At 39.5% G+C, this 27,042-nt stretch overlaps 1 protein-coding gene and 1 pseudogene across 10 annotated transcripts in view; both read left to right on the forward strand.

Annotated features, from left to right (window-relative positions):
• The window catches only part of LOC137234572 (plasma membrane calcium-transporting ATPase 2-like), a 2,440,841-nt gene that overhangs the window by 2,002,080 nt on the left and 411,719 nt on the right, over positions 1-27,042 (forward strand). The gene's annotated exons all lie outside the window — the stretch shown is intronic.
• On the forward strand, positions 14,176-22,071 carry LOC137234358 (GPI mannosyltransferase 2-like; annotated as a pseudogene).

Consider the following 27,042-nt stretch of genomic DNA (forward strand, 5'->3'; position numbering starts at 1 on the left):
AATAAAATTAAATAAAAGGCAAAAAATAAATTGACTGTAAAGAAAAAAAAATTCCATATTGTACATAATTATATATTTTTAACATTAAAACTTTACACCTAAATTATTAAATTTTACAGTTTATATCACAGTCCTAATTGATCCAATGAAAGCGTTTATCAAGAGTCTCTATATCAGTCCACATGTCAAATTTGACGATTCTAGGTGTATTATCAGGTTTTTGTGTTTTCCAAAACTAGCAGCAAATCCATGGCCATATAAACTCATAATTTAAAAGGGCATGTGTCCTGAACAACCGGTTTCGCAGGGTCCTATAAAGTCCCGAAATTACACTGATGGGATCCCGGATTGATCTCGAAAACCATCCAGAAATGATGCCGAAGGGGTCCTCAAATGATCCCGAAATAGTTTCAAAAAATTCCCCAAATTACTCTGACGGGATACCGGACGGATCCCGAAAACCATCCAGAACTGGTGCCGGAAGAACCCCAAATGATCCCCAAAAAAACCCGAAAAAGTGCCGAAATAACCCTGACGGTATCCCGAAAGCCATCCAGAAATGATACAGGAAGGATCACCAAATGATCCCGAAAAAGTCCCGAAATAACTACGTATCCGAAAATCATTCAGAAGTTATACCGGAAAACCATCCAGAAATCATCCTGTAAAAGTCCCAAAATGACCCCGATATAGTCCGGGATGCCGGACGGATCCGGAAAATTACCCAGAAATGATACCGGATGGGTCCCAGAATGATACCGAAATAGTCCCCATATGACCCTGACGGGATCCCGGACGGATCCCAAAAACCACCCAGAATTGATCTCTGAATGGTACGCAAATGATCCAGAAATAGTTCATAAAAATTCCGGAAATTACCCCGACGGGATGCCGGACGGATCCCGAAACCCATCCAGAAATGATGGCGTAAGGGCCCCAAAATCTTCCCGAAAAAGTTCCGAAATTACCCGAACGCGATCCCGAATACCATCCAGAAATGATCCCGGAATAGTTCCGTAAAACTCCCAAAATAACCCCGACGGGATCCCGGACGGATACCGAAAACCATTGAGAAATGATGGCGGAAGGAAATCATCTCGAAATAGTCCAGAAAAAGTCCCAAAATTACCCTAACGGCATACCGAAACCATCCAGAAATGATCCCGAAAAACTTCCGAAATTAACCTCACGGGAAACCGAAATTTATCCAGAAATCATACCGGAAGGATCCCCAAACGATCTGTTTGTTAATAAGGAAGCAGGCGTGTTGGAGCGAATGAAAAGTTACAAAGAAACATACAGATAAAGCTAATAGAAGCGTGCTAATAAAAACCGGAGAGCACCACCGATCGTTTTTCCAAAACTGTTTAGATCCCGATCTGTATGAACCAGATACCAAAAATTATTGATTTAGGAGAACATTTATATTGAGTTATAACAATTTATAGATTTTGCACCAGAGGGGAAGAGACCTATTGAGTTTGTAATATTGCTGAAGGTCAGTAAAGGTAAAGTTATAATGCGTAAAAATTATTAAAAAGTAATTTTTCGAAGGGGTCGTGTGAACCCTAACCCCTTTCCATGTCCGAAAAAAATTTCGCTAGTAGACTATTGTCTGTGTCCCAAATTTCATCAAAATCCGTGTAGTCGTTCTGGCGTGATTCAGTCAAAAAACGACAAAATATAATAATTAAATTTTAACTGTTCCTAGGGGGTGGGGACCTCGCTCCTTTTGAAAAATATATAGCTAGTAGATCCTTCTAGATTATTGGCTATATGTGTGCCGTTCTTGCGTGATTGAGGCACAAAGGCAAACGTATGGACATCCAAACATCCAAACATACAAACATCCAAACTTTCCCATTTATAATATATATTAGATTAGATTAGACTAGCGGCCACCGTGGTGTGATGGTAGCGTGCTCCGCCTATCACACCGTATGCCCTGGGTTCAACTCCCGGGCAAAGCAACATCAAAATTTTAGAAATAAGATTTTTCAATTAGAAGAAAATTTTTCTAAGCGGGGTCGCAGTGTCTGGCAAGCGCTCCGATTGTATTTCTGCCATGAAAAGCTCTCAGTGAAAACTCATCTGCCTTGCAGATGCCGTTCGGAGTCGGCATAAAACATGTAGGTCCCGTCCGGCCAATTTGTAGGGAAAAATCAAGAGGAGCACGACGCAAATTGGAAGAGAAGCTCGGCCTTAGATCTCTTCGGAGGTTATCGCGCCTTACATTTATTTTATTTATTTAGATTAGACTAGCTATACCCGGCGTACGTTGTAACGCCCGAGATAGAATGAGTGTTGCATTATTTTTTTCTGTTTTGTTTGTTGATAATTTAGTTTATTGTTCTGTAAATCGAATTGAATTTTGTACGTATATTTGGTGAAATTTTCATTTAAAACATTTTATTATTACATCTTATTGTAATTCATATGGGTACACAATATTTTATTTTTTTCGTTCGGTGCAAAGATAAACAATTTTTTTTCGTTCCTACTCTAGAGCAAGCAACATATAGCCTGGCCATGGGAAAACCCTGGACTCTCTAAATTTAATCCTGCAACAGTAAGCGATTGTCCTTCTGCTTTGTTGATGGTAATTGCAAAAGCAAGGCGTATAGGAAATTATAAAACCTTAAAATTGAATGGCAAATCTGTAGGAATCATTGGGATCCGTGGTATGAGCACATCTTCACCTTTGCTTTTACCGCTGATGATTGTTGCCTCGATTAAATTCGACATTAATTTCTTAACACAAAGTCTGGTTCCATTGCACAATATTGGTGGGTCCACACACACAGAATTTTATTTTTATATATATAGATGTAGATAGACTGAAGCTAAACAATTTTTTTAACGGCGGCAGATTACTAAACGTCCAAAAAACACAACAGCCAAACTCAACAATGCTTGATGATGATTTTTATATATATAGATACAGTTTTTTTTTGTTAATTAAAAGATTATTATACATTTTATTTTTAAGTTAAATTAATTGATATGACAGGGGTGAAGGAATTACTATTCATAGAACAAAGGAGTGAAACTACAATTAAATAAAGAGAATTTTTTAGATGAAAATAGTGTTGTTTTTCGGGTACTTAGTTGGTTAAAATATTACAAAAAGGGTAATTATAGTTATAACAGTTCGTTACAGGAGTCATTTAAACAAATTAAAAATAGAAGGAATAAGTAAAGGTGTCTAAGTTCGGGTTAACCGAACATTATATACTCAGCGTGAGCTTCAATTGTACATTTCATTTCAGATAAATTACTTTTCTACATAACACGTGGCACCGCCCGTTTAAAAAAAATGTCTCCCCATTTCCTCTTACAATAAGACTTGAAAGTGAAATATCATTGATTCAAAACTATTTTTTGCTAAGTTATAGCTTATTATTCTAGTATACGACCCTTTTAAACTTGTTTTATATCTAAGTTGCCGTGGTCATTAACCGATCCCGCCCTATTTTTACTAGAAATATTTTCTGCTATAAGGAAAATATATGTACACAATTTCATTACGATATGTTAATTTTTCTTCGAGTTATGGCTCCCGAAACATAGAAAATTGCTTAGTCAGAAAAAGAGCGATACCACGCCCATTTTTCAAATTCGAACATTTTCCTATTTATTGTTATAAATGCACTTGGGAAATGAAATACCATTGATATAAAGCTCCTATTTGCAAAGATATAGCTTATTTTATTCGTCCGCGACCCTTCTAAAAATCTTGTATATGAAAGTGGGCGTGGTCTTTAACTGATCTCGTCCATTTTTCGTAAACATGTTTCCTGCTATAGGGAAAATCTGTGTATCCAATTTTATTACGATCCGTTAATTTTTCTTCGAGTTATGGCTCCCGAAACATAGAAATTTGCTTAGTCATAAAAGGGGCGGTCCCACGCCCATTTTTTTAAATTTGAAGTTTTTCCTATTTATTGTTTTAAATCCACGTGGGAAATGAAATACCATTCATATAAAGCTCTTTTTTTGCAAAGATATAGCTTATTTTATTCGTCCGCGACCCTTTTAAAAAGAATTTATAAAAAAGTAGGAGTGGTCCTTAACTGATTTCGTTAATTTTTCTTCAAAGCATTCCTTATAGTAAAGGCAACCTCTCTGCCGGATTTTGTTACGATGGGTTTAACGATTTTTGATTTATGATTAATAATATTTATAAAATTGAATTTATCACAAGTGGCCGGTGCCAAGTCCATTTTAAAATTGTTTTCCAAATTTTTATCAAGAGTCTCAATATCAGTCGACGTGTCAAATTTAAAGATTCTAGGTGTATTATTTACTAAATTATCAGGTTTTTTGTGTTTACCAAAGTTTTATATATAAAATGTGGGCGTGGTTATCATCCGATTTCGCCATTTTCAATACCAATTCTGGGTCTAGATAAGCTAGTGTACCAAATTTGGTGAAGATATCTCAATATTTACTCAAGTTATCGTGCTAACGAACGGACGGACGGACGGACATGGCTCAATCAAATTTTTTTTCGAAACTGATGATATTGATATATGGAAGTGTATATCTATCGCGATTCCCTTATACCTGTACAAGCAACCGTTATCCAATCAAAGTTAATATACTATATGTGCAAAGCACGCTGAGTATAAAAAGCTGTGTTAGATATTAAAGATAGAAGATACCGAATTTTAATTACGAACAATTAGCAGCAAACCCGTGGCCATATAAGCTCATAATTCAAAAGGGCATGTGTCCTGAAATACCGGTTTCGCAGAGTCCTAAAAAGTCCCGAAATTACCCTGACGGGATCCCGGATTGATCTCGAAGAGCATCCAGAAATGATACCGAAGGGGTCCTCAAATGATCCCGAAATAGTTTCAAAAAATTACCGAAATTACTCTAACGGGATCCCAGGCGGATCCCGAAAACTGTCCAGAAATGATGCCGGAAGGAAATCATCTCGAAATAGTCCCGAAAAAGTCCCAAAATTACCCTAACGGGATACCGAAACCATCCAAAATGATCCCGAAAAAGTCCCGAAATTAACCTCACGGGAATCCGAAATTCATCCAGAAATGATACCGGAAGGATCCCCAAACGATCCCGGAATAGTCCCGTAAAACTCCCGAAATAACTGCGACGGGATCCCTGACGTATCCCGAAAATCATTCAGAAATTATCTCGGAAGGGTCCCAAAATGATCCCGAAAAGGTCCCGAAATAATCCCGACGGCATGCCGGACAGATCACGAAAACCATCTCGAAATAATCCCGTATAAGTCCCGAAATGACCCTGAAATAGTCTAGAAAAGGCCCCCCACGGGATTCCGGACGGATCCGAAAAACTACCCAGAAATGATACCGGATGGGTCCCTGAACGATACCGAAATAGACCCGATATGACCCTGAAGGGATCCCGGACGGATCCCAAAAACCATACAGAATTGATCTCTGAAGGGTACGCAAATGATCCAGAAATAGTCCATAAAAATTAATGAAATTACCCCGACGGGAGGCCGGACGGATCCCGAAACCCATCCAGAAACGACCCCGGAAGGATCCCCAAATGATCCCGAGAAAGTTCCGAAATGAACTTGGCGAGATCCCGAAAGTCATCCAGAAATGATACCGGAAGGATCCCCAAACGATCCCGGAATAGTCCCGTAAAGCTCCCGAAATAACTGCGACGGGATCCCTGACGTATCCCGAAAATCATTCAGAAATTATCCCGGAAGGCCCCAAAATGATCTCCAAAAAGGTCCCGAAATAATCCCGACGGAATGCCGGACGGAACGCGAAACCCATCTAGAATTGATCTCTGAAGGATAAGCAAATGATCCCGAAATAGTTGCGAAATGATCCCGGAAGGTTCCCCAAATGATCCCGGAATATCCCCTAAAAAGTCCCGAAATAACCCCGATCGGATCCCGGACGGATCCCGAAAACTATACAGAAATGATCCCGGAAGAGTCCCCAAATGATCTTGGAATAGTCCCGATAAAGGCCCGAAATAACCCCGGCGGGATACCGGACGGATCCCGAAAACTATACAGAAATGATCCCGGAAGAGTCCCCAAATGATCCCGAAATGGTCCAGAGAAAGTCCCGAAATTACCCTGACTGATACCATAAGGATCCCCAGATGATCCCGAAAAAGTCCAGAAATAACTGCGACGGGATACCGGACGCATCCCGAAAATCATTCAGAAATTATACCAGAAAACCATCCAGAAATGATCCCGTAAAAGTCCCAAAATGACCCTGACATAGAGCAGAAAAAGTCCCGATATTACCCCGACGGGATGCCGACGGATACCCAAAACTACCTAGAAAAGATCTCGGAAGGGTCCCAAAAAGATACCGAAAAAGTCCCGATATGACCCGGGTGACCCCCTATCGTGCGATTTCTTTAATTTGATGCTGGAGAAAATTATACTAGCTGCAGAACTTAACCGCACTGGAACAATATACTATAAAAGCGTGCAATTACTGGCATATGCTGATGACATTGATATCATCGGCCTAAACACCCGCGCTGTTAGTTCTGCTTACTCCAAGCTGGAAAAAGAAGCGGTAAAGATGGGTTTGATGGTGAATGAGGACAAAACGAAGTACCTGCTGTCATCGAGCAAAGAGTCAGCGCATATGCGCCTTGGCAACCACGCTACTGTTGGCAGCCATAATTTCGAAATAGTAAAAGACTTCGTTTATTTGGGAACCAGCATCAACATTAGCAACAACATCAGCACTGAAATCCAGCGAAGAATCAATCTTGCCAATAAATGCTACTTTGGACTAGGTAGGCAATTGAAAAGTAAAGTCCTCTCTCGGCGAACGAAAATCATACTCTACAAGTCACTTATCGTACCCGTCCTGCTATATGGGGCAGAAGCATGGACCATGACAACAGCAGATGAAGCGGCTTTGGGAGTGTTCGAGAGAAAAGTTCTTCGAAAGATTTATGGACCTCTACGCGTTGGCGATGGCGAGTACCGAAGAAGATTTAATGATTAGCTGTACGAGCTATACGCAGACATCAACATAGTCCAGCGAATTAAAACGCAGCGGCTGCGCTGGCTAGGCCATGTTATGCGAATGAAAGATGATGCTCCGGCCAAGAAAGTGTTTCTATCGGAACCCGCCTATGGAAGCAGAGGTAGAGGGCGGCCCCCACTCCGTTGGAAGGACCAGGTGGAAAACGATTTAAACTCCCTTGGTGTGACCAATTGGCGCCGGTTGGCGGAGCGAAGGAGCGACTGGCGCGCCTTGTTGGACGGCCATAACCGTTTAGACGGTTAAGCGCCAATTAAGTAAGTAAGTAAGTCCATAAAAATTCCCGAAATTACCCAGACGGGATGCCGGACGGATTCCGAAACCCATCCAGAAATGATGGCGGAAGGGCCTCAAAATCTTCCGGAAAAAGTGCCGAACTTACGCGAACGGGATCACGAAAACCATCCAGAAATGATCCCGGAAGGGTTTCGATATGACCCTGACGGGATTACAAATAAGGTGAAGCTAACTATAAAACCATGTTAATAAGGCAGCAGACGTGTTGGAGCGAAAGTTATAAATAAACATACAGATAAAGCTAATAAAAGCGTGCTAACAAAAACAATTGAAGGAGGGTGGATGGCGGGATGAGACGGAGAGCACCACCGATCGTTTTTCCAAAATTGTTTAGGTCTCGATCTGTATGAGCCATATACTAAAAATTATTGATTTAGGAGAACATTTATATTGAGTTATAACAATTTATAGATTTTACACCAGCGGGAAGAGAAGGGGGGGGGGGGCGGAGGGTGTCACTGCTCATTTTGTAAGCCCTCGACTTTTTTGACCTATTGAGTTTGTAATATTGTGAAGATCAGTAAAGGTAAAGTTATAATGTGTAAAAATTATTAAAAAGTAATTTTTCGAAGGGGTCGTGGGAACCCACCCCCCTTTCCATGTCCGAAAATAATTTCGCTAGCAGACTATTTTCTGTGTCCCAAATTTCATCAAAATCCGTGAAGCCGTTCTGGCGTGATTCAGTCACAAAGACGAAAAAATATAATAATTAAATTTAAACTGCTCCTAGGGGGCGGAGACCTCCCCCTTTTTCAAAAATATATAGTTAGTAGATCCTTCTAGGCTACTGGCTATACGTGAGCCAAATTTCATCCAAATCTGTCCAGCCGTTCTTGCGTGATTGAGGCACAAACACAAACGTCTGGACATCCAAACATCCAAATTTTCCCATTTATAATATATACTTTACCTGCGGCCCCGTCCGCAAGGAGAAAATGAAATATATGGGCTATTCACGTTCTGCTTATCAAGTTATCTGTTTAAAATTTTGTTTCTGTTTAATGCATTTTATTTTTATTAATTGTGTAAAAAAAGAACTAAATGCGCTGATACCTCGATAGGATCCCCAAATGATCCCGAAATTTTCCATAAAAAGCCACAAAATAACTCTGACGCTATCGCTGATGGATCCCGAAAGCCATCCAAAATGCCCCGGAAGGGCCTCCAAAAGTTTCCGGAATAGTTCAAAGAAAAATCCGAAATGACAACGACACGATTCTAGACTTATCCAGAGATCCACACAGAAATGATCCCTGAAGGGTACCAAAATGATCCCGAAAAGGTTCCGAAATGACCCTGACGGGCTCCCGGGCGGATCTCAAAAACTATCCAGAAAATATCCAGGAAGGGTCCCTAAATGCGATGCGATCAACGATAACAAGGGTGTGCGTTGGTCGTGCTTGAAATGCAGATCCACCGAAGTGGATCTTTTTAAGCTTTTCAAACATACCCGAAACGCATTCTCAGAAATCGGTAAGGAACTTTCTACATTAGGGGATAAATTCAAGTATTATGAAAACTTGTTTAAAACTTTCAAATGTATTACCGATTCAGCTGCTAATGCTAACAGCGACAGTCGTGACAGCAAACGAAAACGAACTGATGTCTCGGCTGGCGTATTGACCCTAGACCCCGTTCAAAACATCCAGAACCCAATCGTTCCTACACCTAGCACGATAGAATTAATAAACTTAGCATCTCCAAGTCCTCTTACAGTAGAGCCTTCAACATCAAAGGCACCTCCAACAAAACTAGCAGCTAGAAAAAATATTGAACCTGCAAACCGTTCTCAGGCGACTGAGCCTGGAACTAGGAAGTTGGTTGTAGTCCCTCCTAAAAAATCGATATTCGTGTCAAGATTCGAGAGGGATACTACTGAGGAGGATCTGAAATCGTATATCTTCTCAAAAAGGAAAACCCATGACGTAACAATTCGGAAATTTAATTTTAGTTATGAAAGAAACGTATCTTCCTTTAGATTAGATGTACCTATTGACCATTTTGACACTATCTTGAGTAACGATTTTTGGCCCTCTGGGGCACTTGTGCGGGAATTTGAATATAGGCGGAATAAGAGTGTTCCAAACTTGGCAAAGATCCCTGTTAATAACACTGAGTCAAAAAACTGAACGAAAAATCTGCTTTAGATATACTTTACCAAAATGTTAGAGGCTTAAACACCAAGTTAACAGAACTGTTTTTAAAATCATTTAACTCAAGCTACGATATAATTGCTTTAACCGAAACCTGGCTGAAACCTCATGTTTTTGACTCAGAGATCCTCTGTAATGACTACCAGATATATCGAAATGACCGCCTGAACAGGGTTGGAGGTGGGGTTCTGCTTGCTGTACACTCTTCAATACCATCTGAAGAGATTTGCGTAACCGCCACCGATACAACTGAGTTCTTGTGCATACGCACACAACTAGCAAATATCCACATTTATTTGGCCATCTGTTATATCCCGCCATCTTCTGAACTGTGCGTTTATATGAATCACATTTCCTTGCTAAGAACTGTTAATTCGATGCTAAAGCCTTCCGATTCCATTATTGTCTTGGGTGACTTCAATATGCCACACATATCATGGTGCATCTCTGACTTTAATATCGTACCAGTTTCGCCAAAGTCTTCCAACAATGAATTTTTAGACGGAATGTCTGAGCTGTGCCTTCAACAAATCAACATCCAATCGAATAAATTCGGAAGAGTGTTGGATTTAGCCTTTGTGGATGATGAATCTAAATATTCCATTAGTCGATGCGAACCCATTATTGAACCTGAAGATGCTTACCACCCTTCCCTCACAATAGTTTACGAAGTTGTAAATTATGCTTGTAACAGCGGAAATAAACGATACGACTCCAGTTATCGCTTCGACTTTGCGAAGGCCAATTTTAAAAAATTAAATCGTGATCTATCTCGAATAGTGTGGCCAACATTTAATGCTGATGTGGAGCAAAGCGTTTCTCACTTTTATGATGAATGATCCCAGAATAATACAGAAAAAGTCACGAAACGTCCCTAAAGGATCCCCAAATGATCCCGTATTAGCCCTGAAAAAGTCCCGAAATGACCCCGACGGGATCCCGGACGAATCCCGAAAACCATCCAAATATGATGCCGGAAGGGTCCCCAAATGATCCCGAAAAAGTCCCGCAATGATTCCGACGGGATCCCGAACGGATACCGAAAACCATTCAGAAGTGATGCCGGAAAGGTCCTCAAATGATCACCTAATAGTCCCGAAATGACCCTGAATATTATTATTCATAAATCAATAATCGTTAAACCTATCGTAACAAAATCCTATAAGGAATGCTTTGAAGAAAAATTTACGAAATCGGTTAAGGACCGCGCCCACTTTTATATAAAATATTTGTAAAAGGGTCACGGACGAATAAAATACGCTATATCTTTGCAAAAAATAGCTTTATATGAATGGTATTTCATTTCGCACGTGGATTTATAACAATAAATAAAAAAAACTTCAAATTTAAAAAAAATGGGCGTGGGACCGCCCCTTTTATGACTAAGCAAATTTCTATGTTTCGGGAGCCATAACTCGAAGAAAAATTAACGGATCGTAATAAAATTGGATACACAGATGTTCCCTATAGCAGGAAACATGTCTACGAAAAATGGACGAGATCAGTTAAAGACCACGCCCACTTTCATATACAAGATTTTTAAAAGGGTCGCGGACGAATAAAATAAGCTATATCTTTGCAAATAGGAGCTTTATATCAATGGTATTTCATTTCCCAAGTGCATTTATAACAATAAATGGGGAAAATTTCAAATTTGAAAAATGGGCGTGGACACGCTCCTTTTATGACTAAGCAATTTTCTATGTATCGGGAGCCATAACTCGAAGAAAAATTAATATATCGTAATGAAATTGTGTACACATATTTTCCTTATAGCAGAAAATATTTCTAGAAAAAATAGGGCGGGATCGGTTAAAGACCACGGCAACTTAGATATAAAACAAATTTAAAAGGGTCGTAGACTAGAATAATAAGCTATAACTTAGCAAAAAATAGTTTTGAATCAATGATATTTCACTTATCAAGTTTTATTGTAAGAGGAAATGGGGAGAAATTTTTTTTAAACGGGCGGTACCACGTGTTATGTAGTAAAGTAATTTATCTGAAATGAAATGTACAATTGAAGCTCACGCTGAGTATATAATGTTCGGTTAACCCGAACTTAGACACCTTTACTTGTTCGTTCTATTTTTAATTTGTTTAAATGACTCCTGCAACGAACTGTTATGACTATAATTAACCTTATTGTAAGATTTTAACCAACTAAATACCCGAAAAAGCAACACTATTTTCATCTAAAAAATTATTAATCATAAATCAAAAATCGCTAAACTTATCGTAACAAAATCCGGCAGAGAGGTTGCCTTTACTGTAGGGAATGCTTTGAAGAAAAATTAACGAAATCGGTTAAGGACCACGCCCACTTTTATATAAAAGATTTTTAAAAGGGTCGCGCACGAATAAAATAAGCTATATCTTTGAAAAAAGAGCTTTATATCAATGGTATTTCATTTCCCACGTGGATTTCTTACAATAAATAGGAAAAACTACAAATTTAAAAAAATGGGTGAGGCACCGCCCCTTTTATGACTAAGCAAATTTCTATGTTTCGGGAGCCATAACTCGAAGAAAAATTAACATATCGTAATGAAATTGTGTACATATATTTTCCTTATAGCAGACAATATTTCTATAAAAAATGGGCGGGATCGGTTAAAGACCACGGCAACTTAGATATAAAACAAGTTTAAAAGGGTCGTAGACTAGAATAATAAGCTATACCTTACCAAAAAATAGTTTTGAATCAATGATATTTCACTTTCAAGTTTTATTGTAAGAGGAAATGGGGAGAAATTTTTTTTAAACGGGCGGTGCCACGTGTTATGTAGAAAAGTAATTTATCTGAAATGAAATGTACAATTGAAGCTCACGCTGAGTATATAATGTTCGGTTACACACGAACTTAGACACCTTCACTTGTTCGTTCTTTTTTTAATTTGTTTAAATGAATCCCGTAACGAACTGTTATAACTATAATTACACTATTTGTAATATTTTAACCAACTAAATACCCGAAAAAGTAACACTGTTTTCATCTAAAAAATTCTCTTTATTTAATTGTAGTTTCACTCATTTGTTCTATGAATAGTAATTCCTTCACCCCTGTCATATCAATTAATTTAACTTAAAAATAAAATGTATAATAATCTTTTAATTAAAAAAAAACTGTATTGTACTATTCACGTAAGCGTGACTTTCAGGTTATCAGGTTATTTAGTTATTTTTATACTTTATTTTCTCCTTGCGAACGGGGCTGCGGGTAAAGGCTAGTATATATTATAAATGGGAAAGTTTAGATGTTTGGATGTTTGTATGTTTGTCTTTGTGACTCAATCACTCAAGAACGGGTGGACGGATTTGGATTAAATCCAGCACACATATAGACAATAGTCTAGAAGGATCTACCAGCTATATTTTTTCAAAATGGGGGATGTACTCGCCACCTAGGAACAGTTATAATTTAATTATTGTAAAAATTCGTTTTTGTGACTGAATCACGCCAGAACGGCTTCACGGATTTTGATGAAATTTGAGACAAAGACAGTAGTCTACTGGCAAATTTTTTTTCGAACATGGAAATGGGGAATAATTACTTTTTAACAATTTTTAGACATCATAACTTCACCAATATTACAAAATCAATGGGTCAAATAAGTCGAGGGCTTACAAAGTGAGCAGTGACACACTCCACTTGGTTTTGGGTATCCCGTCGGGTCATATCGGGACCTTTTCGGGACCATTTCGGGACTATTTCGGTATTATTTTGGCACCCTTCCGGGATCATATCTGGGAAGTTTTCGGGTTCTGTCTGGTATCCTGTCGGGGAATTTAGGGACTTTTTCTGGACAATGTCAGGGTTATTTCGGGCCTTTCTGGATGGTTTCCGAGATCCGTCCGGGATCCTGTCGGAGTGAAATCGGGATTTTTTTGGGCCTATTTCGTTATCATTCTGGGACTCTTCCGGGATCATTTCTGTATAGTTTTCGGGATCCGTCCGGGATAACGTCGGGATTATTTTGGGACTTTTTCGGTACTATTCCGGGATCACTTCTAGGTGGTATTCGGGATCCCGCCAGAGTCATCTCAGGACTATTTCGGGATCATTTGTTAACACTTCATTCCTGAATGATTTTGGGTATACCGTCGGGTCATATCGTGACTAGCTTTCGCACCACACTTTTTCGTAACTTCTACACCATCGTATCATGTAATCTATATGACAAACTACCTGCTGAAATACGACTCATTAGAAGGCTACCAGCGTTTCTGAGGGAAGTGAAGCAGTGGCTACTTGGTTTCAATCATGAAGGCATTTAAAATTCTTTTCAGACCTATAATATACATAAGTACCTGTGTCCATTAGCATCGAGTTTTTTTTTTTTCTTTTTCCATTTCATGAAAGTACTTTGACATCTGTAATTTTGAATTTTTTGTTTTATTATACATATTATACTTTTTCCTTATACATATTTATATCTTTTCAATTGTAAGCAATTGTAAGAAGATATTCACCATACCTATAAAAAGGCATTTAGCTTTAATACAAATACATCTGCCAGCGCTATTTATTGACAACACAGATGTGTTGCGGCCAATATAAAGTAGAGAAAAAAGGAGAAGAAATAGAAAAATTAATTAATTAACTTACTCGCTTGGCGCACAGGCGTGTGTTAATAAAATATATTTAAAACGCGAGTTTTATTTAAGTGGAAAAACACAACAATATTACAATGGATGTAGGTGACCTCCGAGGCATCCACCCTCAGAGGCACCCACATAGCTACCCTTTGGAGGCGGCGTCCTCCACGACGAAATTTTGAGGTAGGAGATAAAGCAACCAGCAAGTTTCTGTCTGGTTTGCTTCAAACGAAGGCTATATAGACGGTGAGTTCGGCTACCTAAATACAAATGCAAAACATACGAATATATGTGCGATATGGCGACCGTGACGGTGGTACAGGGGCGGTGACGAAATATTACACACATTTTTAAAACCTAACCTACAAAAACCAAATATACCACCACATTTACCATTGCCTGAAAATTAAATTGAAATTTGGATGTGGGCATACAATTTTAAGGGTGAGTTGGAAGAGTTAACCACGTTTTCGTCGAATACATCCCAAATAACGGCATAGAAAAAACCGGAAAAACCCACGCCACTCAAATAACGGGTCCGCAACCTGTACCACCGCCAGCAGCAGCGAACGTCAGCAGCAACTAACACCCTCAGCAGCGAAGCCTAGCAGCAGCAAACACCATCGGCAGCGATAGCTAGCAGCAACAGCGGAAACCATCATAGCAGCAGCCACAGCTTTAACACCAGCGGCAACATAAGTATACTATAGGTTTTAATATATGTATGTATTAATAAAAATTAATTTATTTTGCCTACAAGTTTTACTACATATATGTATACGAAAAATTACAATTTCTATTAAATATCCGCATTAACTATGATACATTTTTTTTTGATAACAACGGTGCGTGTGTCCAAATTGTAAACTTAATCACTAATACTTCCTCAGTTTTCAACAATTTTTGAAAAAAAAAATTTCAAACCATTTTATAAATATCAACATTTTCAAGTCTGCAATTTTTATTTTTTCTCAAATTTTTCAACTCATTTTTACAAATTTACATTTTCTTCAAATTTTTCATATTTTCAAATCTCTAAGTTAAAAGTTATCAATTCATTTTACAAATTCTCATATTTTCCATCATCATCTCACAAATCTTCCATTTAAAATTTCTCTTACTCCAGGTAGAGTTTCGTTAATACGTTCATTTTCCAACAAAATTTTTACCATATAAAACTGAGTGAACTAGATAAGCAGGTTACGTGTAATCTGTAAATTTTGGAATTTTGATATAAACGGTGGTTCCGTGAAAAACAACTAAGATTTTTTTGATACATGCGGTGGTTCCGTTAAAAACCAATTAACTTTTTTGATATATGCGGTGGTTCCGTGAAGAACCAAATTAGATTTTTTAGAATAAAGCGGTGCGTCCGTGATTACCACATTTTTGAGATTTTTACCAATTCATACCTATATACTTTTTCGAAATTTTAAATTCAATTACTTTTTACAAATTTTACCTACAAGTATACTGCAGTTTCAACTAATTCTTCCAACGAAGTGTTAAATATTTCCTTAGTGACGACTCACCTGTAAATCAGTTCACAATCACAAGCTTTTATAATACTAAACGAATGAAATGGCATTTCCTCTGCTCTTTGAATGAGCATGTAATATCATTATCTATTTTCTTTTTTGTATTTTTATTTCATATTGTAACACTCTAGAAATTGTAAATATTTACGAGAAAATAAAAATTATACAATACAATACAATAAAATTTGTTTAAATGACTCCTGTAACGAAATGTTATAACTATAATTACACTTTTTGTAATATTTTAACCAACTAAATACCCGAAAAAGCAACACTATTTTCATCTAAAAGATTCTCTTTATTTAATTGTAATTTCACTCCTTTGTTCTATGAATAGTAATTCCTTCACCCCTGTCATATCAATTAATTTAACTTAAAAATAAAATGTATAATTATCTTTTAATTCAAAAAAACTGTATTGTACTATTCACGTAAGCGTGCCTTTCAGGTTATCAGGTTATTTAGTAATTTTTATACTCAGTTGAGCAGAGCTCACAGAGTATATTTACTTTGATTGGATAACAGTTTTTTGTACAGGTATAAAGGAATCGAGATAGATATAGACGTCCATATATCAAAATCATCAGTATCGAAAAAAAATTCGATTGAGCCATGTCCGTCCGTCCGTCCGCCCGTTAACACGATAACTTGAGTAAATTTTGAGGTATCTTGATGAAATTTGGTATGTAGGTTCCTGGGCGCTCATCACAGATCGCTATTTAAAATGAACGATATCGGACTATAACCACGCCCACTTTTTCGATATCGAAAACTTCGAAAAATCTAAAAAGTGCGATAATTGATTACCAAATACGGATAAAGCGATGAAACTTGGTAGGTGAGTTGAACTTATGACGCAGAATAGAAAACTAGTAAAATTATGGACAATGGGCGTGGCACCGACCACTTTTAAAAGAAGGTAATTTAGAAGTTTTGCAAGCTGTAATTTGGCAGTCGTTGAAGATATAATGATACAATTCGGCAGGAACGTTACTTTTATTACTATATGTATGCTTAATAAAAATTAGCAAAATCGGAGAACAACAACGCCCACTTTTTAAAAAAAAATTTTTTAAAGTCAAATTTTAAAAGAAAAGTTAATATCTTTACAGTATATAAGTAAATCATGTCAACATTCAACTCCAGTAATGGTATGGTGCAACAAAATACAAAAATAAAAGAAATTCTCAAAATGGGCGTAGCTCCGCCCTTTTTCATTTAATTTGTCTAGGATAATTTTAATGCCATAAGTCGAACAAAAATTTACCATTCCTTGTGAAATTTGGTAGGGGCTAAGATTCTAGGACGGTAACGGGTTTCTGCGAAGAAGGGCGAAATCGGTTGAAGCCACTACCAGTTTTTATACACAATCGACCGTCTGTCCATAATAATATACCAAATACGAAAAAAGGGATGAAACATGGTAATTGGATTGGTCTATTGACGCAAAATATAACTTTAGAAAAAAAAACTTCGTAAAATGGGTGTGACACCTACCATATTAACTAGAAGAAAATGAAAAAGTTTTGCAGGGCGAAATCAAAAGCCCTTGGAATCTTGGAAGGATAACTGTTCGTGGTATTACATATATAAATAAATTAGCGGTACCCGACAGATGATGTTCTGGTCACCCTGGTCCACATTTTGGTCGATATCTCGAAAAAGCCTTCACATATACAACTACCACCACTCCCTTTTAAAACACTCATTAATACCTTTAATTTGATACCCATATCATACCAACACATTATAGAGTCACCCCTGGTCCACCTTTATGGCGATATCTCGAAAAGTCGTCCACCTATAGAACTAAGGCCCACTCCCTTTTAAAATACTCATTATCACCTTTCGTTTGATACCCATATTATACAAACGCATTCTAGAGTCACCCCTGGTCCACGTTTATGGCGATATCTCGAAAAGGCGTCCACTTATAGATATAAGGCCTACTCCCTTTTAAAAGACTCATTAACACCTTTCATTTGATACTCATATCGTACAAAAAAATTCTAGAGTCACCCCTGGTCCACCTTTATGGCGATATCTCGAAAAGGCGTCCACCTATAGAACTAAGACCCACTCCCTTTTAAAATACTCATTAACTTGGAATATCTGTTATCTATGCTCGCTTCCATAACGTCGTTCTACAGCAGCCATCAATGCTTCGTAATTGTTCAGTTCTCCTTCGGGAATCGTCTGTAGTATTTCCGCTGCTGGCCCCTTCAATGCGACGAACAGTGCAGCAACTTTATCTTCCGCATTCCAGTTGTTCACTGCTGCGGTCTTCTCAAACTGTAGCTTGAAGACCTGGAAAGGAACAGAACCGTCAAAAGATGGAGTTTTTATCTTCGTATTGCTTGCTGAAACAACTGGGCGAATTAGTTGCAACTCGTGTCTCCTGTGATTCCATCTGTGATGACATATACGTTTTCTGTTCTTCCAGTTGAGTTTCCATCTTGGATGTTATACGTGTCTCCTGTGATTCCAATTGTGATGACATGTTGGTAGATATTTGTGATGACATTTCGGTCATTTGTGCCGATATTGCAGCCAATATCATGTTCAGGTCTCTGTTCGCCATTGTCTGCGGTGTTTCTTCCATTTTTGTTATTTCTTCGCCATCAAGATGAAAGTCATACTCTTCACATCAATTCCTTCTGATTCTATTGCCTCTCGTAGCCGTGCCTGAAGTTCAAGTTTAACGCCGCTTGCATTCAATCCACGGCTCTCCAACTCCTTCTTTAGTTGCTGGATCTTCAATTCACTGAACTTTGCCATGTCCTTTGTGTCCTCTGGAATTTATTCAACAATTCCTCTTCTGACACCAATTGTAACGAATTTGCTGCAAATCCTCTTATTTGCCCTTCTGCTAGGTTCGTATCGCTAAACTGTTGAATAAATAACTCCAATATTGAATAATGGAAAAATGGCCTTTATTGAAGTTCTTCACAATAGCACACAAACTGTGCAACGAATAGTTTAATAACCAAACTGGTAGTGGTCGGCCTGAGTGCGTCGTAAACCGGCAGTGGGTAGGCGTACAAGGGTCGATCTCGCTCAATGGATGATGCACTCAAAAGGAAATAAAGAAGAACACGGGAGGAGTTTCCTCGTTATAAAAATGCACTTTATTGGGTAGAGGTAAAATAAACTTGTTACAATATTACCTGAATATGCTGGAACACAGAGGAGATCGCTGGCGGCAGATGTTAGCTGGTTGGCTGTTGAAATCAAAGAGGCCAGTTGTATAGCAAGCTACAACCGTTGACCCGCAAAATCCTCCGTTTTGGAGGGGAAAGGCACCCACACATCAACCCCGACATGCATATGCATGAGTGCTGACAAATAACACACATACACGTACATGTACATGCATGCACATGCATGTGGCGGTGATGGTGTGGGTGGTTACAAATTAATTCGAGTATCGAGTATCGATTCGCAGGGTTGCATTGGGGGGATCGCAGACAGATGCGGAAAAAGTTAGGCATCCTGCCTAAACATGCCGGCCCCCCTTGCGATGCGCAACATCGTTTTCCGCCAACGACCTCCACTGAAACGAGGAAAATGAATATAAATGAATATAAGACTTACACACTAAACTTAATCTAGATGAGGAGTTCGTCTGACGACGCAAAATGGCCGGGAATCCCATCCGACTTGCTTCGCATGCCACCTGAGCTAAGATTTGTAAAATTAGCGGTTATGAACAGTTAACAGTGAATATTTCTTGCCATTGAATTATACATAAATATAGAAATTCAGAATGTAATATGTGTATAGTCGATGGCCAGTAAGGCTGGACGAAGAGGCCGAGGTCTCCATTCCAGATTTGCGGTTTTTTTGTTGGTTGGACGAAGAGGCAGAGGTCGCCGTTCCAGACTCGAGGGTTTTGAGGTTTTTCTGGGCTGGACGAAGAGGCCGAGGTCTCCGTTCCAGAGTATAACGTGTCCTGTCGCTCTCAGGTCGACTGCGGCATTTTATGGATGTGCCAGGGCGAGTGGCCATGAGGTTGGTTGGGTGAAGCGAAGGTGTTTTATTACAAAAACGTATATTAAAATAGATGAATAAAAGCGAGTTTAAAGCGAAGCGTAGGGGCCGACGAAGGTATGTATTTAATTTTGCGCGAAAGCTCATGACGAGCAGCGCAAATCGTAATTAAATTGGAAAGTGTACCAACTGCCGGTGCTTGCATGCAGATTGGCGATGCGTTCTCAACGACGCGTTCTATCTGCACGTACCATTTTGAGATGGCGTGCAACCCTGTCGTGTATTTATTGGTCAGCGGACAGCTGGTATGGTGAATTTGTGGCGTGCGAATATATATACATATATGTATTTGCTTGCCCTTGAAAAAAAACTAGGTCACTGGGGCAGTAGCACACTAGGCCGGTAGAAACAGTTGACTTTTTTCCATTTCGGGATTTTGTCGTGTCGGGATTCTTTTATTTCGGGACCCGTATTGTTTTTGTACCGAGCCCTTATAATGACTGTTTGTGATGTTTGTTGTTGAAAAACAACAAGTCCTGCCCCCAGCCAGAAAAGAATAAGCAGTGCCGACGGCAAAAGAAATCAGGAAAAAAAAACTAAAAAAAAACATTTTTTTGTTTTTTTCTTTTTGTTTTTTTGAATGAGGGTGTAATTAATTTTGAATGAGATTTCTTCCTTCATTTTTGTGCGGAAGTATGTTTTCGGACTGCCCGATATGTCAGTATGGGTCAAAAAGGCCGATCCCGATTTTGTGTTTTGCGGGCTTTCGGTACCTGCCTGCACATTTTGTGCAGCACTACATCGTGTGAGAGACAACGTATACAAACATACATACATAATTATGCCCACGGCGAAATACAAAAACAAAATGAACAATCATTTCTTGTAGAGACTGGAATTTTCAACTGAATTGAAGTAAACGGTAAACCTCTTTGCCGTTTCTTCATTCAATTCATTTTAATGCGTGGCTGGAGTACGGTGCTGGTGATTAGTGAGGAGGAAATATGGTAAGTAACTTTTAATATTTTCTTTTATTTCTTGTTATAAACAAATTTTCTTTCGTTTTCTTATTAGTTATTAATTTCCTTACATTTTCAGGTGCAGTTGGGACAGGACATCGGGGTTATCGTTTGTTTGTTTTTTTTTTGATTACCGGCATCGCAAAAGAGGTGCTCCAACTGCGGCGCCGGCCACGCTGTCAGTTGTCACATTTTTTCGATGCCCATTTGTGCACTTTATTAATGAATTTTTTCTTTGCAGGTTAGTGATGTTGGATATCCTATATATTTTATGCTACGTCACAGCATAGTTAATCATGTCAAGAAGACATACCATTGTTTTACCACATTGAAACTGGTGACTTGCATCCTAGCGGCTTTAATGCCTTTAACATTCTTCTATTTCTATGCATTCGAACAATTTTTTTTTTTATGTCCTATCGTACAATAGTACATACATCAGCGGTATTGGATTATGGACGTAAAAGGAATTTATATTTTGGCTGGTCAGAGAAAACCTGAACATTCGCCATGGTGTGATAAGACATTTCCATTCCCATATTCATATATACAGTCGCATTATTGGAATGTTGGTTTTTTTACGTTAATATGAAGTAAACCAATTACCAGGTTTTATCTTAGCACTACCGGTGCTTGCGTTCCTTCTCTATCACTGCGTCAAATACTTTAAGAGTTTTCCTAAGCACATTATTGCCAAATTATCCTATTGTGCAACTTTTAAAGAATATAAATCGCTGGCGTTGGTGCTGCGTGCGCTACTGCTTACAGTGTTTTTCACATTCTTCGTACAGTGCAGATATCTACGCTTTTATTGTGCTCACCTACACCATGCCTTTATTGGTTTGCGGTGTATCAGTTGCCCAAGACATTTGATCAAATAAAATTGCGTTCGAAGGCTGGTTCTGTATTAGTTTGGTTTCCGCGTTATTACTTGATTGGTACAGCACTATTTTGCAATAATCTGCCGTGTACGTAAGGTAGGAAATGAAACTAACAACAAACTATAGACAAAATGCAATATACAGCGTGTTATTTGAAATATGTGAATTGGCGGTGGAAATGCTTTTTCATACCATCACTGGTTTACTAGAACATAATGACTTACAAGCTTTTGGCCTGTGAAATTCTTCATTTGATTGTCAGCACAAGTCCCATAAAATCATCAAGAAGAAGAAAAGCAAATACCAAAACTCAACCATTAAACTAAAATTAATTATTTACAAGGCATGTTTTTTTTCGCTGATAAGGCAACAAATGAACATTTATATAAAGTGGCTTCTGAATTACGTGAAGCTATCGACCGGTGGCTGAAAATGGGATAAAAACGGGAAAACTACGAAATCCAATCACTTAATGTTGCAAGCACTTGGATAAAATTAAATGATCTTTTAAGTACGCGCTTAGCATATGGTACAGCCGGCCTACGTGGTAAAATGCGAGCTGGCTTCAATGGTATGAAAGATCTTGTCATAGCACAAACCGCGCAAGGCTTGGCCACTTATATGAAAGTTCAATTCAACTAACGAAAACACACGCGCTATGGGTTTTGGCTATGATGGACGTCATAATAGTAAACGATTTGCTGAGTTATCTGCAAATATATTTATAGACGCCGGCTTTACAGTTGACCTCTAAACGATTGGTAGCAACCCTTTAGTGCCCTTGCCAATACGTCATTTCAATTGTTTAGGTGGTGTAATGGTTACTGCGTCGCATAGTCCAAAAGATGGGAATGGTTATAAAGTGTATTGAATGATAGTGCACAAGTTATAATACCGCATGACAAAAATATAGTCAAATATAATAAGCAATTTAGAGCCAAGGGAAGACAGTTGGGGTACATCAAATGCGTATGAATCGGAACTTTTAATTGCTCCATAAGAGGCTATTGAGGCTTATGTTGTTAGAGTACGTGAGACTTTACCCCCGTCGATTATGGAGGTGAATAGTCAAAGCAATGTACTTGTGGGTTATAAGGCGATGCATGGCGTGGGATTATGCTGGAGCTACAGATTCACTTAAGCCATCATCAAGCACCGGTATGAGGTAGATGAAAAGGTTTCGATTCCCGACTGTTGTCACCGACTGACAAATTTGCAGTCTCTAGCCTTACAAGAGCATATTGTTTTACCCCATTCCGACCACTCTACCGTCAAATAAAAAAAATGTTTGATTTTACCACCGTTCAAACTAGGTAATATTATGGATCACTTACGCAGTGAGCACCCTGAAGCGTATCATAAAACCTTTTCCTCAGAAGAAACACCAGAGCATGAGTTAGTCAAGTCGACATCATGGCAGTGTGGCGTAGTCGCGTTATTGGAATCCCGAGTGGACGGGTTTAGATATGCGACATCAGGGCGCGGGTACAAGCTTCAAAGCAAAAGATTATGTGACACGTGAGCATACAATAGCTTGGTGGAAGAATGCGGTTGAAAGTGGCGCAGATATGGTAGAATTCGATGTACTGCTACGCAAAGATTCGGTGCCGGTAGTGTATCAAGAGTTTATGATTTATATGTCGCTGAAAGCAAAAGGTAGCAAACTATTGGGCTATGATGAGACGCGCCCTATGGACAATGTGCGTGCATTTGGGATTGGTCTTAGGAGGCCAAATGTTTGAACTTAGACGAGTGCGTTCTGGAATCCAATTTGAGCGTGACGGTATGATCACCAGGCATGATGTTTTATATCGCAGTGAATCGGGGCAGCGTTATACGGTAAGATGTGGAAATATATATAGCTTTTATGTGAAACTTGGATGTGTTCCTTTTTTTGGATTTAGTTCATCGTTTATTGATCACACGTACATTCCCGTATTCCTCAGCCGAAATGGAGCAAATTGCGCGCTCGTATCGGAAGTCTGCAATTCGAGGAAACAGCTTACGCCCGTTTCGGTGAGTGGTTGAGTTAGAATTATTGTATTTACTTTGAGCTTTTTGACTCAAGTTCAAAACTGCTGTCGATTTTATAAAATCAGAAATAAGAAAAAAAGGGTGGGGGTTTTTTTTTTTTTTTTTTTTTTTTTAGAGGTTCTTGTTCGGTGAAACGATAATTTGGAATTTGTCACTCCAGTCGTTCTAATTAGTAGTCGCTATCTCACGTATTTCCTTAATCCCATTCACCATCTAAGAGCTATTGCCCACTCAGCACTTGGGTGCTTAACTTTTGATTACTCCTTCTGAATACATAATGAATTATCATACAAGTTAACAGAAGAAATAATCAAATATGAATACTTTTAATGATCAAAAAGGAAACTGAGTATCGCCTTCCAATCACAGTTGGGACTCATATTGGAATCAAATGTGTTTGCTTTTGGTGATCGAGGATTTCAAATCATGTTTCCTTCAACTTTCTGAATATTTCCGCCCTATTTTGATTGACTGAATAATGGCTTTATTCTTGTTAAAAATATGTTGACGAATATGATCAGAAAGGGACTGTCCACCCATTAACGTTAAATTTTGTAATGATATCCAGTAGGAAGGAAAGGGTTTTGACATATTGATCGTCAATGATCATTCAAGAATCCTCACAGGTACGGTCCATTTTCCTCCAGATGATACATGAATTTGCGAATTGAAAATACTTTTAAATGTGAACGTTTTGATCATCTTGAGGTAGGACATTTGGATGTATTCTGTGATCCCATTTTTCAAGGGGGGAAAAGTAGTGGATAAATCAGCGCCTTTTGAGGTTAGTGTTCATTTCTGGAAGGTTCCCCCCCTTTTTAATAGTTATTTCAAGATTTTGGGTGATGGGATGGATCTTGATACAGTCTGTTGGTCTCGCGCCTTTTGGTGATGCATAGGTGTTCTGTGTCAGATCTTGGGTCTGCGTTAGGTTTGCTATGGGCCTCGTTGCGCACCATCGAGTGCAAAGGTTGTCTATGGCAGATCGGTTCGCCCTTCTGCGGTAGGCTTTCTAGTGTCCTCGTTATGGGATAACGAGTGAATTTGGGTTGACTTGTTGGAAGTTTGAAAATATGAAAGGCCGAAGGCCCTTAGCTTCTGTGGCAGATCGGTTCGCCCTTCTGCGGTAGGCTTTATGATGTCCTCGCTCTGGGTGAGCGAGTGAATTGGGGTTGTTTCTTGTGTCCTCGTTCGAGGTGAGAGAGTGAATTTGGGTTGGTTTTTTTTTTTTTTTAATTAAAAACTAAGTGTTTGGTGGCAGATGGGCGATCTGATTAGGATAGTTGGTTGGCCTCGTTCCGGGTGAACGAGAGCTGGGTTTGATTTTTTTTTGAAAGTAGGGATATGGAGGAACGGAAGTGTTTGTTAGGAGCTCGTCACCTTCTCGCAATCCGTATCTTCCGGTGGAAGAAGGATCAGTTTGACCAAAGGTCGTCTGACTTGACCCTTCTCGGTTTTGAGGTCGACTACGCGTACTCGGTCATCTTCGCCGGGGTGTACGTTGACAACTCGACCTAACCTCCATTCGTTGGGAGATAAGTTGTCCTCTTTGAGGACAGCGAGATCTCCTACTTTTATATTCTGTCTGGGATGCTTCCACTTCACTCGTTTGTGAAGTTCGGATAGATATTCGGTTTTCCATCGCTTGCAGAAAGTGTGATGGAGGGCTTTGAGTTTCTGCCACCGATTGATCATCGAGGCAGAGCTCTCACTAGCATCCGGCTCCGGCGGAGCCAGTAGATGGCTGCCAGTGAGGAAATGGCCTGGGGTAAGTGGCTCTAGGTCCGTTGGGTCATTTGACCCTGGGCTGAGTGGGCGCGAGTTGAGGCACGCCTCAATCCTGCACAAAAGGGCTTGGAACTCCTCCATGGTGTACTTATGGGGAGAGGCGATCTTTTTGAAGTGGTTTTGAAGCTCTTCACTCCCGCCTCCCACAAGCCGCCCATATGTGGAGCAGCGGCGGGAATAAAATACCAGCTTAATGCTTGATGATTGTACTTTGAGACTGTTTTGTCTCGGCTTTCTGACAGGAAGGCTTTAAACTCGGATCGTAAAGATCTTGACGCTCCGACAAAGTTTGTACCATTGTCGGAGTAGATGTTTTTCGGACATCCTCTTCTCGCGATAAAACGCGCAAAGGCTGCGAGAAAGCATGGAGTACTAAGGTCACTAGTGGCTTCTAAGTGGATGGCCTTAGTGGAGAAACAGACAAAAAGGCATACGTAGCCTTTTAACAGTCGACATCCCCTACCGCGGTAGCTTTTGATGTCGAAACGCCCCGCAAAGTCTACCCCGGTATTGGTGAACGCGCCGGTAAAAGTAGTCCGTTCGCAGGGAAGGGTACCCATGAGTTGGGACTGCGCCTGTTTTCGGTGAATAGTGCAGGTTTTGCAATTATGAATGGTTGCCCTAATCATGGTTTTGATGTTAGGTATCCAGTATTGGGTGCGTATCAGACGCAACATGAGTTGATTTTCCCCATGCAGACTTTGTTGATGAAACATTAGGACTGTAAGACGGGATAACCTGCAGTTGTATGGGAGGAGGATTGGGTGGCGTTCATTAAAGGCTAAGTCCTTTGACGCCCCGAGTCGCCCTCCTACCCTGCCATCTTGGTCTAAGTAGGGATTAAGTGAAAGTATTGCACTTTTCCCTGCAATTGGTTTTCCGGCCTTTAGATAATTATATTCGGAACTATAATGTTGTTTCTGATAGATTTTAATTAAAAGTCGTGTAGTGGCCTTAATTTCATCAGGGGAGATTAGGTGCGACATGACCTGGAATGAATTTTTTGTTTCGGGGTGGGTTCTTCGGTAGAACCTCATAACGTATGATAAGACCCGTAGAGCCCTAGGTAGGTCGGAAAAGCGTTGAAGAATATCGGTAGGATTGACGGTTGTTGTTGCGCAGGTCTTTGCCCTCTTTTCCTCTACGGAGGTGATGTAGTCACTTTCTTGTGCTGGCCATTGGGAAGTGTCTTCTTGCAGCCAAGAAGGTCCCTGCCACCACAACGAATTGTTGACCAATTCAGACGCAGGTAATCCTCTGCTACCTAAATCTGCTGGATTGGACTTTGAGTTCACGTGCAGCCAGTCCGACCATGTCGATGATCTTGGTGATCCGATGTGCGACGAAGGTTGACCAGGAACAGGGCGGTTTCCTTATCCATGCGAGGACGATCGTTGAATCCGTCCACAGGTGCACTTTCACTGGTCCCAACTTGAGATTCCTGAGAATTGATTCGGTGATTTCCGCTAACAGCACGGCTCCGCAAAGCTCCAATCGTGGAAGAGAAAGAGTTTTCACTGGGGCTACTCGGGTTTTGGCTAGAAGTAGGTTTGTGCAGACATTATCATCCGTTTTGACACGCATGTAAATGACTGCTGCATAAGCCTTCTCGGATGCGTCACAAAATCCATGGATCTCGATGTCGGTTCCTGGAGAACAGTTGACCCATCTAGGTATCCGGATTTTATCGATTTCATGGTATTGGTCGG

Source organism: Eurosta solidaginis, chromosome X (assembly GCF_040869045.1).
Source record: "Eurosta solidaginis isolate ZX-2024a chromosome X, ASM4086904v1, whole genome shotgun sequence".
Classification (NCBI taxonomy): domain Eukaryota; kingdom Metazoa; phylum Arthropoda; class Insecta; order Diptera; family Tephritidae; genus Eurosta; species Eurosta solidaginis.